Source organism: Felis catus, chromosome A3 (genome assembly GCF_018350175.1).
Source record: "Felis catus isolate Fca126 chromosome A3, F.catus_Fca126_mat1.0, whole genome shotgun sequence".
NCBI classification, from domain to species: domain Eukaryota; kingdom Metazoa; phylum Chordata; class Mammalia; order Carnivora; family Felidae; genus Felis; species Felis catus.
In genome coordinates, this window is record NC_058370.1 from 76,164,176 (window position 1) to 76,183,724 (window position 19,549).

At 39.8% G+C, this 19,549-nt stretch overlaps 1 long non-coding RNA gene and 1 pseudogene across 1 annotated transcript; both read left to right on the forward strand.

Annotated features, from left to right (window-relative positions):
• Positions 1 to 8,212: 8,212 nt before the first annotated feature.
• On the forward strand, positions 8,213 to 8,720 carry LOC101097060 (annotated as a pseudogene).
• Positions 8,721 to 12,331: 3,611 nt separating this feature from the next.
• LOC123384470 lies at positions 12,332 to 17,837 on the forward strand. The gene is made up of 3 exons (XR_006595588.1): positions 12,332 to 13,029; positions 15,815 to 15,945; positions 16,070 to 17,837. It is a non-coding gene; the product is annotated as an uncharacterized LOC123384470 (long non-coding RNA).
• Positions 17,838 to 19,549: the final 1,712 nt, after the last annotated feature.

Below are 19,549 nucleotides of genomic sequence, written 5' to 3' on the forward strand. Positions count from 1 at the left end.
ACTAAATTGTCATAATATCCCAAATTAGTCTTTATTGATTTATGCTAATCATAAGGGCCACATGTGTATATTTACTTTCTATTCCTTCTTTTCTCCTCACGGAAAAAAATTGAAATAATATATTCCTCCAGTTTAGCAAAGCATAATGCAATTCTTGTTTTTGGTAGAATACCAATACCAGGGATGACATCAGCACAAATCACTAGAGCATGAAATAGAACAATTTTTTAACCTATTTTGGATCACACAAATATATTGTGAAAGTCTTATGAAAATTTGGAGGCCTCTCCCCAGAGCAATGTATATTAGCTCTTACATAAAATTTTGCATAAAATTTCAAGAGGTTCACAAGCCAGAAGAACATAACAATATGATTTTGTATGTCTTTCAAAGATAAAGCATTGTTTTAGCTCTCTAATTAATCCCACAGGAATAACATGGTGGATTTGTGTTGTAGCTTGCTTGTAACAATTGTTTCTGGGCTAGTTAGCTTTTTTTTGGAGCTAATGAGGAAGGGGGTCATAGGTTCAATTCATTTAGGGGTCAGTTGGTTGTCATACAAAGAAAAGGCCTTTGCCATATTGCTGGCCCACCATCTTGCAAATTTATGCATTTTTCTCACCAATGAGAGAGTGGATGGCTAAGAACAAATCATCATTTCTTCTGGAAGGAAAACTCACAAGTGCTTTTCCTTGCTTTGAGGATATCAATAATTATATAATTATTGGAAGTGGCAATGTATTATAGAAAGAGGATGAGGGTCAAGAGATCAGAGCCAAAGTCTGCCATAAACTAGCAAACTGTAGGACTTTCAGCAAGTTATTTGGCTTCTCTGGGTCTGTCTTCTCATTAAATAAGAGGATCATACTACATAATAAGAAATATTTCAACTCAAAAACTCTAATATTAAGGATAATTGTATATGAAGGAGAAAGAATTGCATATTGTAGCAAAAACAAAAGTACATACAAATGGGGAGCCCCTGACGGTATTCAAATGATTCCATAGTAATAACAAAGTTCCCTGACTGAAGCATTCTTATCACTGTCATTGATTATGGGAAAGCTTAATTCACAAAAATGTGACATACTGATTTACGTTTATAGTCAATCTACATATATATATATATATATATATATATATATATATATATATATAGTGCTTTAACCCCCGATGACTACACACACACACACACACACACACACACACACACACTATTAAAGTCCATGTTCTTAGCTCCTAAGGAAGAAAATACACATGCACCAGTAAGTTAACAAAAGAGAAGAATATAATTTTTAAATATGTAAAACTTTGTTGGTTCAGCAGAAAGGGACAGGGAGAGATCCTGAAAGGAACCCATCTTTCCCTAAGTCGGAAAAATCAGACAGTTTCTCTGTATAGGCTGATGAAACAAAGCACAGATTAAAGCATGTAATTACCAAACTTACACTACTTATGATAAAAACACCACCTATCTTTAAAACCTCTCTGTATTTCTTCTTTTTTTTAGATGTAACATACCACACACACACACACACACACACACACACACACACACACTGGATAGACACTGTTAAGTCACGTTTCATGGTTTGGTTTGGTTTTGTTTTTCTTTTTTCCAACACCAAAAAATGCCTCTCTTTTCATTTGTTTTATAGTCTGCTAATTTGGCTACAGAGCTAATGCCCATTTAAGGGAATATGGTGTGGGACGACTGTGCAGCAATATTAAGTGAGGAAGCCATATGTTTCTTAGCCCCAGCATACTGTCTGTGACTGCCCTCACCCTTGTGGGTTAGCTTTTTCATCAGATAGGCCTGAAGCGGGTGGGATGCCTTTTTTACAGGTGTTTGGTGGAGATCACACACAAAATAAAGATTTCTAAGGGGAGTGAGGTGTGCAAAACATCCAGAAATAGCAACTTGTTTTCACTTAAGATGCGATCCACAGAGGACTGTTCAGACTCTTAATTTATAGTATTATCTTTATATATCATAAGTGACTGCCTGCCCCTAGGTAGCTGACACAGTGCCCGGCATATTCAGAGCTGTCTAGTTTCGATCATGTTATAGTCTGTCTAGAAAAGTATTAGAAACAAACTTCTTACGCCACTAGATTCAGTGGCCAAAACTGAAAATACATTTCATCAGAGAAGCGTTTCATGTTAAATTCCAAGGGTACACTTTCTAATGAGGAGATTAAAAGGTAGTGTCATTAAATATGTCCACACTACCAAACCCCTTTTTACAAACTGTCATCAGAGTCTCTTCTAATTTGCTATTTGGGGGTGCCACTGAAGAGAGAGAGGCAGAAACATACAATAAAGTCAAAAAGGCCCTCAACTAAGCAGAAGGTTAAACACAGGCACTGACAGTTCCCATCATCTGAAATTATATTATCGTGGTTTCCTTGAGCTCAAGAGAATTCTCTTCTACTGACTCATTTGCTGCCCAAATTAAAGTGTAGGTGCACACAGCCTCAAAGAGGAAATCAAACAAGAGAGAGGGTATAAAAACAATACAACTGGAGAAGCATGAGGTTTATATTTTTATGCTAATGTGCTGGTAAGAAAAGGGCTCCATTTGGGGAGCAATAAAGAAAGGGGTGGGGGGAGGCTGTGAGCAGATCTCGGTAAAAAACACAGAGGCTTTCTATGCAGATGGGGGATTTAAAAGAAGTAAAATGATAACCACATAGTCAAGAGACTAGAAAAGAGACCTTGATGTTTGATAGTTGTAATAACCTGCAGAGTGCTCTAATGGCTCGGGGATCAGGTGCAGAGCTCCAGCAATAACGAGAGCTGAATAATTATCTCGGCCGTATCTGTATCACCAAAGTCCCAGCGTATGAGCTATATAAGGAGGCTTCTGCTGCCTCTCCAAGATTTCCTGAAATGTTAAATCACTGATTTGGGAGCACTTCCAGCATTAGTACTGCCCAGTTAGAAAGAAATAAAGCCCAGAATTCTCCTGTGGCAGTTCTAATGTCTTTGTTAATTATGAATTATGGGTAAACATGCAGACTCACAGAGGTCACGGCTGTCAGCAACAATAGTTTTCAAGAAGGATTTTTACGAGGGTCTTTTTCACTCCACCATAATGTCCATTTTATATACATAAACAGAGCCAGGCATACAAAAAATGGTGTTTGCTTTTGAGGGGAGCTGTATTTTTTTTTCTCTCTTTTCCTCACCTCCCCCTCCCCTTGTGTGGAGGCATGTAGCCACAGCCAAAGCAAAGCGGTTCCTAACTAGAGTTCTCCTCTGTGACTGACAACAGCTGCACCATTCCAAGGACTAGACAGAAAGTGTCGCTGGGGCTGAGGCTGGGTTAATGATCAGACACTGAAAACCACCTCTTTCTTGTTAATAGAGTAAGCGGCCAGTTGGGTAACCCATCAGCAGTGGTCACCTTTCACATACAATGGAGAAACAAAAGCTGCATACAGTATGCTTGATTAACCTCACTTAAATGGCAATGCTAATCTCAAATCTATCCCAAGAGTGTATATAAACAGGATTAAAATTATATTATGTGTGGATCCAGCCCAACAAAAGCAACTGGCACAAAATCATTTTAATTAGGTGGTAGCGGCTGTAACTCATTCAACTTTGGCATTAATTCTTTTCGTCCCATCAAAGAACTTCTGGGCCTTACTGTAAGACAGTGTGAATGCAGGCTAAAGGAGGTGCTCGGTGGACATGAATCACTCTCATGCCTCAGCTTCACCCATTATGCGTTGACATATCGAAGGTAGGTTAGACAGTACCACCAGATCAAACTCTGATTAGAATATTCAGAAAATCTGTGACGATCTTTGTACGCAACTTTGTCTAGGCAGACAACATATATGGAAAAATGGGTTGGCAAATTTTGCCATGCTGACCTTCAAATGTCAAATAATGGTAGTATTAGTACTCACTTTGGGGACTGTTTTCTTCACACATAGCAAACTTAGGAACTATGTTAACCTCTGGATGTGGGAAAAACAGATTTCATGGCCAGGCCCTCTTCATTTCTCTTTCCACCCTTTCCACTCCTGGTCCATTTATTTAATTTTTTTTTCAATGTTTATTTATTTTTGGGACAGAGAGAGACAGAGCATGAACGGGGGAAGGGCAGAGAGAGAGGGAGACACAGAATCGGAAACAGGCTCCAGGCTCTGAGCCATCAGCCCAGAGCCTGACGTGGGGCTCGAACTCATGGACCGCAAGATCATGACCTGGCTGAAGTCGGATGCTTAACCGACTGCACCACCCAGGCGCCCCCTCTCCTGGTCCATTTAAATGACATTTTCTTGTCATGGGGCCTATGAGGCCTCTCCAGGTTCTATCTCAGAACAGATGTCACAGGGCAACCTCCCACAACCCTTTCTTGAGGAAGGTCCTTTGTTTACTTGAACTGACTTTTAAGATGAAGGCCAAGCAAGGTTAATCACACTTCAGATCATATAAGAGAAAATACATTGTAAAGAAACATTCTCTTCAGTTTCACAGGGAACACAGAAATAACATGAAATCAAAATGCCCAGAGAGCATCAGGTAACTCCAATTTCTAGATGGTTCTGTCCAGCCCAAGTGCTTAGCGACAATGCAGTCTCGCTGTACACATCTGAGTTACCTGCAAGCCCTCACACTTTAATAACCATCATCCGAGGGGCGCCTGGCTGGCTCAGTGGGTTAAGTATCCAACTCTTGATTTTGGTTTAGGTCATGATCTCATGGTTCATGAGACTGAGCCCCATAATGGACTCTGCGCTGACAGCACAGAGCCTGCTTGAGATTCTCTCTCCCTTTCTTTCTGCCCCTCACCCCACTCATATGCACTCATATGCACATGTTCTCTCTCTCTCTCTCTCTCTCTCTCTCTCTCTCAAATAAAACATTTTTTAAAAACATCATCCTATTTTTAAACCTGTTTCCTAGAAGAAATAGTACCTTAGAGTGGGTTGATCTTTCTCAACCTATTCAGAAGGGAACACAAAGAAGAGTCCCACAGATGGTGTCCCCAGTCCCAACCTCCTCCCCCACAAACATTCCCAAGGCCTAGATGAGCCTCACCTTTCTCTCTCTGCCCTGCTACAGAAAGGGCAGCTAGAGGCATGGTGCATCTTTCTTAGTAAGAACTCAAAAGGGGGGCGCCTGGGTGGCTCAGTCGGTTGAGCGTCCGACTATGACTCAGGTCATGAACTCGTGGATCGTGAGTTCAAGCCCCACGTCGGGCTCTGTGCTGACAGCTCGGAGCCTGGAGCCTGCTTCGGACTCTGTGTCTCCCTCTCTCTCTGCCCCTAACCCACTCGCATTCTGTCTCTGTCTCTCTCAAAAATAAATAAACATTAAAAAAATTTTATAAAAAGAAATCATAAGAAATTTAGGAAACTAATATGAATTAAATATATACCTTGGAACAGGCGCTGCCTTCCCAGTCATCCCATGCACCTCTAGCACATGACTCCTCACCCCTGGGGAGTTCTGACACAGCACCTATACCCAGGGCCTCACCCCCAAGGATACCGATGCAACTTGTTATGCAGTCAACACATATTATTATTATTGTTATTGTTATTATGGTTATTAGTAGTATTATTAACATGACTATGTAGATAAAATGAACTTACCAACCAGAGTGAAAAAAGGGAGTCTGTTATTGGCTTTAACTGAAAACTTCTAAAATATACGGAGAGAGATGTATTCGTCTAACTTTGACGATAATAACTTGTAGAAAATCTGACTATAAATATCTTCAAGATCTGGGGGTGCTTAGGAAAGACACCAGGTTATTCTGAATGATAGAACAAAATATAGAAGTGAGGAAAAAGAGAAAAGTGAATTCAACGTTCAAACCAAGTGAAAGTTGAGGCAAAGTCTGAGTGACATGGGAAAAATGTGGCACGGCTTCCTTGAGAAACTGCATAGATGGTAAAGAAGGTAGTAATGAGAGAAAAATCCAGAATAGCAGAAAAAACAAGCTACTTTGCTAGCTGATTTTTGAATAGGGAAAAAGAAATTGTTTTATTGAGTCAATAACCCAATTCCCATTTCATAATTCCTTAATTCTGTTTGGATTAAGACACCAAACCATGTCTCCTAGGAGCAGAATAATTTTTACAGTGTGTTAAAAAGAAATCTTGCTGTATTTAAAAAAAAAATTAAGTTTTAAACAAAGTCAGCTTATGCACCAGATTACCAGGACTCTGAGAAGCTCAGAAGTCAGGAGGAAAGAGGAGGGGTGATCTGGAGCTTGGCCATGGCTATCGTGAGGGAGGCGATTGGATCCACTCAAATGCTCCTTAAATCAAGCTTCTATTTTCTCTCTACTCTCATTTTCACTTTTGCCTTTTAATGTTGCCTGAATCTATTCCAAGTGTCCTTTGCCATGGCAACACCTGCAGGTGAAGGCCTTGCTCCTCACTGCCAGCCTCACCAGTGATGAAGAGGCAACTAATCACCGCACAAGGACAGGAGTGCAATCTCCAAGACACCCATGAACAATTTGAGTATGAGGGTGTCCCTGAAGCACCCTCTTCTCACAGGTGTTTAACCTGTTTAGCCATATACCAGGAAAAGGGAAAGTAAACGAAGACCCTTTATTTCGTTGGTGTTTTCATTTCATCATCTCCCCCAAAGCGCTGCATTATCTAAATTTGTATTAAGAGTCTCAAGGTGTCAGTTACTTCAGTGGCATGTCATAGGGTCCCAAAAGTGGAGAAGGAGCTCTCTCTCTCTCTCTGCTTGCCCTCCCTCTCCTACACCTCCAAGACCACGAGGACTTAAGGCCAGCTATAATGCTAACCCTTACATGCCAAGTGACAATGGCCAGGGCCAAGGTGTACGACATCTCAGCCTTCTGGGCCTCTGTCAATCATTCCCCAATTCTGAAAACACTCTTATTCAGAGATGTTTTCAGTCCAATCACCTGTGCTTCTTATTCATGCCATCAGTAAACATAGAATGTTATCCACTTCTGTTTGACGTTACAGCCTTTCAAAATAGGCTCTTAAAGCACTTCATGAACCTTGTCTGGATGCCAAGTACGGCCTTTCTTCCCCTTATTCCAAGGGACAAACAGGCACACAAGAGCCAAGAATCTGACCCAGTGTCTGCCTCAAATGACTCAACACCAAGGCTAGAAAGAGCTCTGAAGAGCTGATGTTCCAACCACCCACTTACCCAGCCTGTCTTTGTTCGTTATTATTTCTACAAAGCTTTATATACCTTGGCAGGTCAAGGAGACGACATGTGGCAAAGTAGTATCGTTACTTGTTGAGACTTATTGCAAAGTGTTCAGTGTGATTTAAACTCTATGCAAACTTGCTATTTCTTTTTATTTACAAAGTTGACATATTATTCTCTAAAATTTGCAATAGATGGGGCTGACATGTGATTGGGCAAGACAATAGCAGGACTTGAGCTTCGTGTAAGGCCTGCAAATCTAAACTCACAGTATAAAACCTCCATGTCTAATTGTTCTGCTCTCAAGAAGTCTCCTCTATAAGCATAGCTGTTAGTGGTATTACATTCATTCCTCCATCAAATGCCAAATCAAAACTTTCAGCAGAAGTTTTGCTTTGGAAACCTCTGGGGTTAAAGGTCAGGAAGTTAGGAGCAAGCAACCAGCAGTCATCAGTCTCATGAATCATCTAGATGGTCCAAAGAATGTCTCCCATGGCCACCTACTCCTCTCCACTCTATTCTCAGTGCCCATGAAACTTGTTTTGTCAAACCTCCTCCCAGCTTTCTTAAGTAGCACATCCTCTTTGAGAGGGTGATTATAGTACCTCCTTCATAAGGTTGTTGTAAGTATCTAATGGATTGATACATTGCTTACAAAAGTTACTGGCACACGGTGATCTTTCCATAATTGCTTATTATGTAAGAAAAGGAGGAATTCAGGAGGAAGAGATAAGACAAAGAATCTTAGATAAAGATTAAATTACACACTTAAGGACACACCAACTAGTGGTATAACCAAGACAGTCATGAAAGTCTCCAAACCTCTCATTCATAGTATGACCATTGCCATATTATGCAAGTGCCCAAATGAAATACAAAAACATCTACATATGAGCTAAAGACATAAACATATACCATGTTAAAGACCACTTAAAATTTGAATTTGAAGACTTGGTTTCGTCAGTTGGATCAAGGCTGCAGCTGCAATAGCTCTCATCTTTCTGTCTCTCCTTGCTCTGCCTCACCTTTCATATCTGGAAATATGGCCTCTGGTGTGGCCATCTCTGATGATGGCATCATCAAAGTGTTTGATGACACGAAAGCACGTAAATCATCAACCCCAGAGGAGGTGAAGAAGTGCAAGGTGCTGATGTTCTTCTGCCTGAATGAGGACAAGAATATCATCCTGAAGAAGGGCAAGGAGATTCTGGTAGGTGATCTGGGCCAAACTGTAGAAGACGAACCCTATGTCACCTTTGTGCAGATGCTCCAGATAAGTACTGCCACTATGCCCACTATGATGTAACCCAGGAGACCAAGGAGAACAAGAAGGAGGACCTGCTGTTTATCTTCTGGACACCTGAGTCTGAACCCCTTAAAAGCACAGTGATCTATGCCAGCTCTAAGGACACCATCAAGAAGCTTACAGGGGTCAAGCATGAATTACAACCAAACTGCTACAACGAGGTCAAGGACCACTGTACCCTGGCAGAGTAGCTGAAGGGAAGGGGGGCAGTGCCATCATCTCCCTGGAGGGCACACCTTTGTGAGACCCCTCTGGCCTCCTGCCTAGAGCATCTGGCAGCCCCAGACCTACCTTCGGGGGACTGTAAGCCTTCCTCTTCCTGCCAGACTGGAGGGGTTGGTGGAATCCCAGCAGGGGGAGAGCAGTCCCTTCACCCCAGTTGCCAAACAGCCCCCACCTCTTGCCTCCTTCCCTGACAGTTCTGGGCTTCCCAAAGTGCTTTTGATCTTCTGATTCCTCTTGGGTTAAAGTAGACCAGTTGCCCCCAGGCACCTCAGTTTTTTTTTGGGGGGGGTATACATTTTTTAATGATATCCCAACTCTCCACTTGTTCCTCCCCTTTCCCATGCTGCCAACTTCTACCTGCAATAGTGGCTCTGTGCTTGTCTGTTTCGTTCTGTATATAAATGGAATGTTGTGGAGATGACTCCTTCCTTGGGCTGCCTGGTTCCCCTCCCTTTTTCCCCCTGGCTGCTGCCACTCATGGAAGCAGGACCAGTAAGGGCCCTTCAATTTAAACACACGCATACACACACACACACAACAATAAAAAGGCTTGCTAACAGGAAAATAAAGTTTTAGTTTCTCAATTTATATACTTATGCTATCTATCTATATTTGATGTTTATTTATTTTTGAGAAACAGAGCATGAGTGGGGAAGGAGCGGAAAGAAAGAGGGAGACACAGAATCAGAAGCAGGCTCCAGGCTCTGAGCTGTCAGCACAGAGCTCGAACACAGGGCTTGGACTCATGAACCATAAGATCATGACCTGAGCTGAAGTTGGACACTTAACCAACTGAGCCACTCAGGTGCCCCTTATGCTATGTATATTAAGTTCAAAAAAAAATAAAAATAATGAGCTTAAATAAATATATACATATACACACATAGAGAAGTTATGGTATTTCCCCAGAGCCAGGGGATCATCTTGTACTCCCCACTGAGGAGATGCCTGGTGTTTTTCACCTACAATTGTAGTTTAGTTCTCTTATATTCCTTAAATAATCTCTTATATTCTCTTATATTCCTTTTAGGTTGTGACCTAGTGAAGGACAAGAACAAAGATTTGAGTAAGACTTGTAAAACTTCAGATTTAAGTGTCACTGCCTGACATTATGTGAGTAATTAATAAATACACAATGGATATTCCTCAATAGGAATGTGCCATTAGGGTGGAATGAAATAAAGTGCAGTAGCACCAGCTTTCATGGAAATCTGAGCTGATTCCAAAAGCCCCAGTTGAAATAGAAACTCATGCTTCCCTATTTCCCAGAGTTCCAACTACAGGGTCTTATACATAAAAGATGCCTATGTGAAAACGTGTTGATCTCTACATCTTAGGGGAATGTTCACATGGCAATTCTTTTTCTGCAAACTTGACTGGTAGGATTTTAGATTAAGAGATAAAGATGACCAAAGTAGAAGCAGGGAATTATTTGAATGTTGCTTTACATAAGCAGAGCCCTCTGCCCAGAGCTATCCGTGCTTACATTAAAAATCGTAAGCTAGGGGTGCCTGGGTGGCTCAGTCTGTTAAGCATCCAACTCTTGGTCTTGGCTCAGGGCATGATCTCGTGGTTCATGAGTTTGAGCCTCGCATCAGGCTCTGTGCTGACAGTGCGGAGCCTGCTTGGGATTCAATCTCTCCCTCTCTCTCTGCCCCTCCTATGCTCTCTCTCACTCAAAAATAAACACACTTTAAAAAAAAAAATAAGCTAAGAAGACATCAGTCTTCATCAGAAGACCCACAGTCTTCATCCGAAAAACCACAGCTAATTCCATGAAACACAACTACTTACTGTTAATATTTATCCTCTTGGAAAGAATTTAGATTCACCATTCTAGCTACGCTAACAGTGACAGATGAAAGATACAATACACAAAAGTATTTCCTTAGTAAACAGACAAGGACTAAAACGTCTTTAACCCTAAACCACAATTTCTTTACATTTCTACAAACTAGACTTCCACCCAGCTATCTAGTATTGAAAGTTAAATATTCAATTTTTAATGTTTATTTATTTTTGAGAGAGACAGAGAGAGAGAGAGAGAGCATGAGCAGGGGAGGGGCAGAGAGAGAGGGAGACACAGAATCCGAAGCAGGCTCCAGGCTCCCGAGCTGTCAGCACAGAGCCCGACGTGGGGCTCGAACTCACGAACTGTGGGATCATGACCTGAGCCGAAGCCAGACACCTAACCGACTAAGCCACTCAGGCGCCCCCGAAAGTTAAATATTCAAAACTGGAGCTTTAGTTCAGTAATCACTTAAATTTTCATTGCAATGCCTCTTCATGGATGTAAAATGGATGGATTTCACTTTAAAAAATACTTCTTTTTTTTCTTGTAGTTTTTTTTTTAACTGTAATTATTTTTGTGTCAGAAATGTAATTGTACTCCGTATTGAAAGCTAACCCAGTGGGGAAATAATTTTGCACAATTACAGAAAGTTTTAATAAAAGACTGATAAGTAAAGTTTTGAATTTTTAATGCATTCTGCAGGCGGTTGAGTGCCTTTTGCCATCTCTGTCACTTATCATTAAAGCCGTGTGAAAGGGAGGCCCACCTGTTATACTTGACTTGATTGGCAAAAGTGTACCCTGACAAATAAAAGTGAAACAGACAAAAGTCAGAGTGAAAAAAAAAATTAAAAACAGTCACAGTTTCATAGCTAATTTAACATTAATGCCTCCCCTTTACCCAGAAAAATTTCTTTGTATTTAATATTCTGTTCTTACCTACTCATTAGCCCACCATTGTGAGTGTTGAATTCCTGTATAGCACACAGCAATAATTCATTTCTATAAAAGCACATCCCATTTCCAGGGCATGCTTTTTGGCTTAATTTGAAAAAATTACCCTCGTTTGACAGAGAAAACACTTTTAAACACGCATAACCTACACATTTATGTGCAAGTGAAATCCGAAGAGTGTAATCTATCTAAGCTTTCTGTGATGAAGGCATCATGAGAGCTATCCTGTGAGCTGCACTGAATTTGCTCCGAGGCTACAATTTGAAGTCTTCCTACTGGTAGATCATTCTAATGTTTGTTTGTTTACCCTAGACTCTGCCAAGCCCTAAACAACCCACCAAAATCTCCTTTGGTTTCTTCGGGTCAGTGTCCAGTGAGCCTGGGTTCTATTGTACTGTCCACAGCCTGAGAGGTCAGAGGGCTGTGGATCCAGTCTTGCCGTTCCACTTCACATTGGCACGGACAGTCTCGTGGCAAACATCAAACTGTCACTTGGTTTCATGTGTCTGCTGTCTAATAAGTTTATTTTGGATCAGACTGATTCGCCAGCATATGCTCAAGATAAAATGTTCAAATGATGCAAAGTGGGATTTTCAAATTATGATCCTGAGCACTTTTTTTTTCCTTATCCACTTACATGTAATCTAAAAATAAATACCCAGGCTCCACCAGGATGTGACAACTTCAGCAAACAAAATTGAAAATAGCTGCCTTACAATAGTCTCTCCCTCCAAATGAAACAGGGGAAAATATACCTTTAGAGAAAAATACAGCGCCTGTTAAGGAACAGACGAGCTACTCACAGCAGGTTTGTGAAGAGAGGCACAAGGACATAAACAGCTCAGGATGGGTATCAAGCAAGGAAAAAAACCAGCCAGCAATCACTGCGCTGAATCCCGGAAGGGGCGCGGGGAAGTGGTCACAGGTGATTGTCATGTGTGATAATTATTATTACTGTACACCTGCTCCTCCGCACTAATTAACTTTGGATATGCAAATCAATCCTATTGCATCATGCCCCTGCTCTCCTCCCCTACAGATAAGAAGATGTTCAGCTGCTGGATTTAATTAGGATAATGAACGCCAGGCCCACGGTGGCTTGGCAGGGGAGGTGGGGGGGAAGCTGTGACTGACCTTTTCTCCCAAAACGTTGACATTTTCTAAGGCTTCTGAACACTCGAAGTCACCTCCATGGCTGGGACATTGATAGGAGCGGATTGATGAGGTGTCATTAGAGGAGAGACGCCATGGCCCCAGTGTTTGCTGGGAGAATACAGCAGGTGTTCTGACAAGGACACACACCATCACTGCTATTTGGCAAACAATTCTCTTGATTCACTAAAGTCAAGCATGCCAGCATTTCTTTATAAAAGAAAACAAGGCTGTTTTTCATAACCACCCAAAGGAGAGGTCATCACTAAATTGCATTTCTGAATTACTTTTCATTTCGCATCAATATATTAAAAAGGTTTCTATTATTCCTCTCCCCTCACATCCTCCTTCCCTCTGCACCCTTCCTATCCCCCTCTACCCCGCCCTGCCTAGATTTCCCGTGGCATGTAAGCTGAAAACACTACGTGAGGGTAAGTTAAAAAGGGTTAAGTTTGTTCATATTAATCCCTACAATTCCATTCCTATAATATAAGGTAAGGCAAGGGCTTCTGTGATTAAATGGAAAGAGGGCAGAGCAGCGTTTTCTTGTTTGGATATCTGGTCTGCTTGTTTATCAAAAAATTGTTTTCAATTATGTATATATATATATAAAAAGCCTTATTTGAATTTCAAATTCAAAGACATGCATACAAAATAATACCGAGGAACATAGACTGTAATACGATTCTGTTTTTCTCTCTCTCTGATCATTTACTCGGCTTTAACTTTTTAGCCATCTGTGTGTAGAGCCTTTCCTGTATTTTCCGTTCTGACAATGGAGTTTTATGTAGTAATAAAATAATACCATATTAGATCTCTCTTTTTTTCCTACTCTCTTCTTACTGTGTTAAATTATAATAGAAGAATAACTTTAGGAAACCAGCCAATTTCACAAAGAGGTGAAATAAAAGCCCCTTGGTGTAGCTGAAAAATCAAACTGATCAGAGCCCAAGAAGGCAATGCTAGTCCCACTTCTAAAGTAAAGCAGAAAGTTTCAAAAAAAAAATTAACCAGGATTTAGAGAAGAAATAATAGTGGATCGTTCTATTTCTATAATCTTGATAGGTTGCACATGGCATGAGTTTTCATCTAAGAAATCAGAATTTTGTGATATGTTACTTTTTTTTTTTTACATTCAAGAGATGATCTCTTTCTCTGAAAAATCCCATTAATCATAGGGTATCATAAATACTGCAATATATCCAAGTGACACCACGTTGGTAGGCTAGAGATATTTAAGTTGATCCTTTATCCAGTATTTAAAGAAAAAAATTAGGTAGTCAAACCAGGATACTCTAAGATAATGTAGAACCTAGTCATCTAATATAAAAGAAAATAACAAGTGCAAGGAAAACTGTCTTTTTTTCCCCATGAAGCATTATAAAGTGTTGGAATCAAGTAATCAATGTTTGTCTCTCACACCAAGATAGTTATTTGAATGCTATAGGTTACAGCTGGTTGCAACAGTCCTCTCTTCTGATCATATCCTTTCATACATAATGAGGTTTCGGCACATACTAACAGTTAACATTTGGCAAGGTACAGCTTTTGGAGATTCTACACGTGGACTATCAGCATGGAGCCAAACGTGTCATATAAAATGAGGGTGAGCTTTATACGTTTGCTTGTGTGTGAGTGTTTTCTTCCTTTTCCAGATCGGTCCCTTTGCCATTTGCTTATTAATCGCTATTCTAGACTATCTGCAATTACTAGTATCAGTCCTCCTCCGTCTTGCACCTTCTTTTTCTCTCACATGTTTCTCTTGAGCTTTTAACCTTCAGTCACAAGGCCCCCACAGCTGTATCGAGAACCATTTTGGGTAGCCCTGTCTCCTTTCTTCCGTATCCATTTCTCTGTGAAAGCCTGTGCCACTGATTTCATTAAGAATATTCGCAAGTATGTTGGCATTTTTATTACAACCTTTATTTGTTTGTCAATCTCAGTACTAGAGAGTAAGAGCTGAAGAACCAAGAACCTAGACTCAGCATTTGGGGGGAAGCAGTTTCTGACCATGGAGATAACAGTAGGGTATTTAAGACTCCTTCCTTCCCTGGCTACAGACAACTCCAGCCCCAGACTCCTTAGACACAGGACATCAGCTGGTTCACCTAACCAGGTGCTTGGTGCAAAAGGCAGAACAGTTAACACCATCCCAGCCTCACTGCATGAAATTAAGGTAGAAATTCACATGGAGAGAAAAGATCTAATTAAATCAGAATTTAAGGAATTGGGACTCAAAAGTTTTACCAGTCACAACATTAATTTGGAAGATACATTTAAACTCCTCATTCCTCAGTCAGTTTCATCTTGCTGGCTGTGTGTCCTTGGGCAAGTTCTTTACTGGAGGTTCATCATTTCATTTATAAAATGAGGATAATAGTAGTACCCCTGCAGATTTGTAGTGAAGATTAAATGGGATAATAAGTTATATTGGTTTGCAATGCTCAGCTCTTAGTACATGTGAAAAACATTGCCAGTGTGTCCAATAACATACTGGCAGTGTGCAGAGTAGCATATATAATAGTATATATATATGTACATATATACTATATGTACATATATGTATATATATATACATATATACTATATGTACATATATATACTATTATATATAAAATTATTATAATTATTATATATATGTATAATGGTTAAACTAATACAGTGGTATTTCTCAGAACTGCTTATATAATGTATATATCTCATCAGAGAATTATAAACATTTTTCAGTTATTTGCAAAATTAGTGATTTTTCTGCAACCTCTATTTGAACATAGCACATATATTTCTGTTGGAATAGGAAAAATAAATGCCTACTTAAACATAAGTATCTATTTTTCTTATCAAAGAGATTATAGTAGCTAGAAAGCTGGATACAAAATAGAAAAACGGAATACTAGGACCTTATGATCTTTGCACATGTACTTTGTCTGAATTTCAGACCATATTCTTAAATTCTTCAATTGAGAACATATCTACAGAGCTCCATGAGTAGAAATCTATGGGTATTCTAGACATTTTTCATATGTAACTTAAGCTCAGTAATACAACCTATTGTTTGCTTTGATTTGTATTTTCACTATCTGACCAAATAAAGCAGAAACAGATGGCTTTCCCGACTTACATTATTTTAAGCTACAAATATGTTGCCCACTTTTGAGCCTATGTAGTTAATCTGAAATCTGCCACACAATAAAATTAAACCTTCGCTATTTTAAGGTGGAGGCAGCATGGATTGAACACAGAGGCGAAGCCCCAGGCTCTCAACGTGGTTTAGCTCTGAACATACTACGTGGCCTCTTACGAATCACTTCACCTTGCCTTTGAATCTCCAATTTCTCATCCATAAGGTACGTTAGACTGTATGGGTCTGTAGTGTGCATACTAATCACCTGGGGATTTTGATCAAAGGAAGAGTCTTAACATCAGGCCTGGGGGAGGGCCAGCAACTCTACATTTCTACCAAACTTCCAGGTGACGCCAACACTCCTGATCCACAGACTACACTCTGAGTAGAAAAGAACTGGATAAATCCTTGGACAAACGCTGCATAATTTGGGGTTTCTATGACAGTATTCATGAAAAAGCATGTCGTGATGGCCCCAAACAGGGACCCAGCACAACCACACACATGGGTAGAGTACTTTATGGGCAGTGGTGTGTTCCCAGCCTTTTAGTCACCAGAGCATTTCTGAGAGGAACCGACACTCAGAAGAGTTGAATCACTGTCTCGAGTCCTATTGCCAGAGTGTGGAAAACCCAGGATGGAGCACAGAGCCTTGTCTCCAACCAGCTGTGTTCACACACCACCGTGTCTTCCGTGGTCGCTTTTGTGTCCAAAAGGCCCCAAAATGCGTGAAGCCAAAGAAAACCTGACAACCGAATATAGCCACGTATTTATGTATTTCTTTAAAGTCACCTAAATATTGATAAAATCTAGTGGTTACCTGTTAGAGCCGATTGAAGATGTCTATTTTCTTTCACAACTTTCCATTTTTTTCTCTGCTGCATCCTATTCATCAAGTACAGAAAAGTCTCTCAGGCCAGCATGTACATTTCCAGTTTCAATTGCTACCGTACACGAGTTCTAGATCTTAAAGGCCAAAAAGCATCTATTTGACTAAAGAGCTATAAGGCAGCCATAAAAATTATGGATCACAGAAATAAGCAATTAGTGTTATCTTCAATTGCTTTATTGGCAGTATTCACTCGTTAGAATAGAGGCAGCCGTAAAACAGATTGCAACATACTGTATAACAGCATATGGGATTTTACATTATAATGCTATTCTCTGCCAAGAAGTCATATTTTCATTTGAATGCATGGAACAGATTATCACAGGGTTTCCCGCATTAGAAGTGGATGACCCTCACTTTTTTTTTTTTTTTTGGAGTTGTTAAAAGGCAATTCCTGAGGTTATGACTAAATCAGAATAAGCACGATAGTGAACAGGCCTGTTACATGCCTGCATTCTGGGCCACTGGAAACTGGGCATGGATGGCATGGAACTATAGCAGATAATAAAGTCAATCTCTAACGTGGTGGATCGAGGGAGAAGTTGAAGGTTTGCCAGTCTTCCAAACCAGCTGGCGCCAATTCTGGAGGAAGCTGCTCACGCGCCCATCTCATCACAGCTGAAGTGCCACAAAAGACACCACGAGCACAGGGGATGGAAATAAAACAATAGGAATAATAATACGAAATAGAACAGGATCTTTAGTTAACATTGGGAGAAGTTTTCCAGACATCAACTCTGCTGTTTTACAAAATGTGTGTGAACATGTTTAGATATGGCAGATAATATATGCATAGACCTTCCAATCCATACACCCTGGAGCATGTTTCAACAGGCCAAGCTCTCAGGAATCATCCACAGGTCTAGAGCTTAAGAGTTTCCCCATCCCTTCGCGTGTTACATAAGTTCCAATATGGCACACCTGGAAATACAGCCAAATGCCCACTCTCCTGTTTCAAGTTGGAAAAGGAGTAGGGAAAAGTACATCGAACAGATTCTCTTTCCAAGATCAGCCTGGGATATAGCAAATGAAAGGCTTTGAAAGGCAGGATTGCTGAAAAGGAAGCTTGTGTGGTTTCAAATTAGAAGTCATATTGTTGCACTCACAGTTGATCAAATAAATATTAATCACCAAATGTATTTATGTCACTTCTCACGCAATTGCAATATATTTCAAATGTGTTTTTAAATGGTGGATAAAACACACTGGGAGGGCAAAAAAAATAAAAATAAAATAAAAATCTCCCTTTACAGAACCTCAGATACTAGGCAGCTAGAGGCATGTGTAGTAATTTACCAGAACAAAGGAATATGTTTCAATTAGTTTCTGTGTGTTTTCTGCTATTTATTCAAATATAGTAAAATCCAAACAATGTGATAGTCTTTAGAATCTATGTACAATGATATCATGTTAAAAGTAAACTTTAATCTTAGGTAATGTTTCAATGAATTAGTATATTTGCTTAAGTCATTTTTCTGTAAAAATTATTTAAAAAGTTTAATTGTAAAATAATTCTTATAATCTTTGAAAAAGATTATCCTACATGAGTACAAACACAGTCAAATGCAACCAAATGTACAAAACAAAGTATAAAAGAGCTGTCCCTTCCTGTATCCCTTGTTTACCTGAAGTAACGTGTTCAGTCCTCAATTTCCACATTTGTATGTTTAAGGACTTTTCCATTTCTTCATAGAAGGAATTAGTGAAAAGAATAATTAGACTAAAAATGCAAGCATTTTGCAACCCAATCCTGCCCATACTATGTCCTAGACCCTGTGGCTTGTGTATATTGATATGCTGTTTAATTCTGCTTTACCCGTCATGGATTTATTTGTGAAGTTGCATCACGGCCCTAATACCTACAGCCTCCTTCCAAATTGAGCTTGAAAAAATTGTAAGGTGTTTCTCAAGTGGTTAGAGTAATTTCTAGCGAATGAGTACCTTGTCTTATTTTTAGAGCAAGAAAAGTTGGTAGATTTCCAGGAGCCAAACAAGGAGGGCCCTTTACAAACTCAAAATGAAAACAGGAACCAACACAGTGGCTAGTGTATGCTTTTAGAAAATGCACGCTGACAGACCGAGGGTGTTTCACCAATGTATAACATACAGTGAAACATCTGCCTTTTGGTTCAATACTACTTTCCTTGATAGCCCACCAATTTTCTTAATTTGGCAGCTCCGGCCTTGTGATTGAGGCGACCTTATCGTATAGAAATGTTGACAAGCAAGCTGTTCCTCGGGTCTGTAAGGTAGCAAACTTAAGGGATTACATATTTTTTAAAGGACAATGAGTATGTGAGTGACTAGTCTGTGTATGTGTGTCTCACCGAAGAGGGTCTTGCTGAGTCCGACAACAGTGACACCAAAAGTTAATGGAGAAAATGGTTTTTAACATATTTTTCTTGTTAGGCAGTAACGTTACTTAATTCAGCATCATTCAGAACAAACCAACAATGAATAATATCTTGCTATATAATGACTAGTTTTTCCCTTCCTTGCATTAAAGTAAAGCATTTAAGAAAAAAAAAAAAACTACAAGCATCTCAAATAGCCTCTGCTTTGCTGCAAAAATAGACTGTGATGAGAGTAACTCTTCCAATCAATTATGCAGCATGGTTTTAAGTGAGGAAAAATTTCAACATACGTATCACTTCAAAATATATACAGCATATATCTATATGTACAAACTGCGTAAATTTTGAAGGGCTACGAAGCATATATTTTGCTACACCAAAGCTCTGACTGTTAAATTGATTGCAAGAAAACTATAATTTCTTTTGCTGAAAAACTTGAGCAATATGAATCTTACTGGGATTATTTAAACTCAGTGGTGTGTGTATACATCTATATGTGTGTGGGTATAAACAACAGGATTTCTACAAATTCTCTTCAGTAGGCTCAGAAGCAACTCCTCTAACTAAAATATTGCTCTGAAATT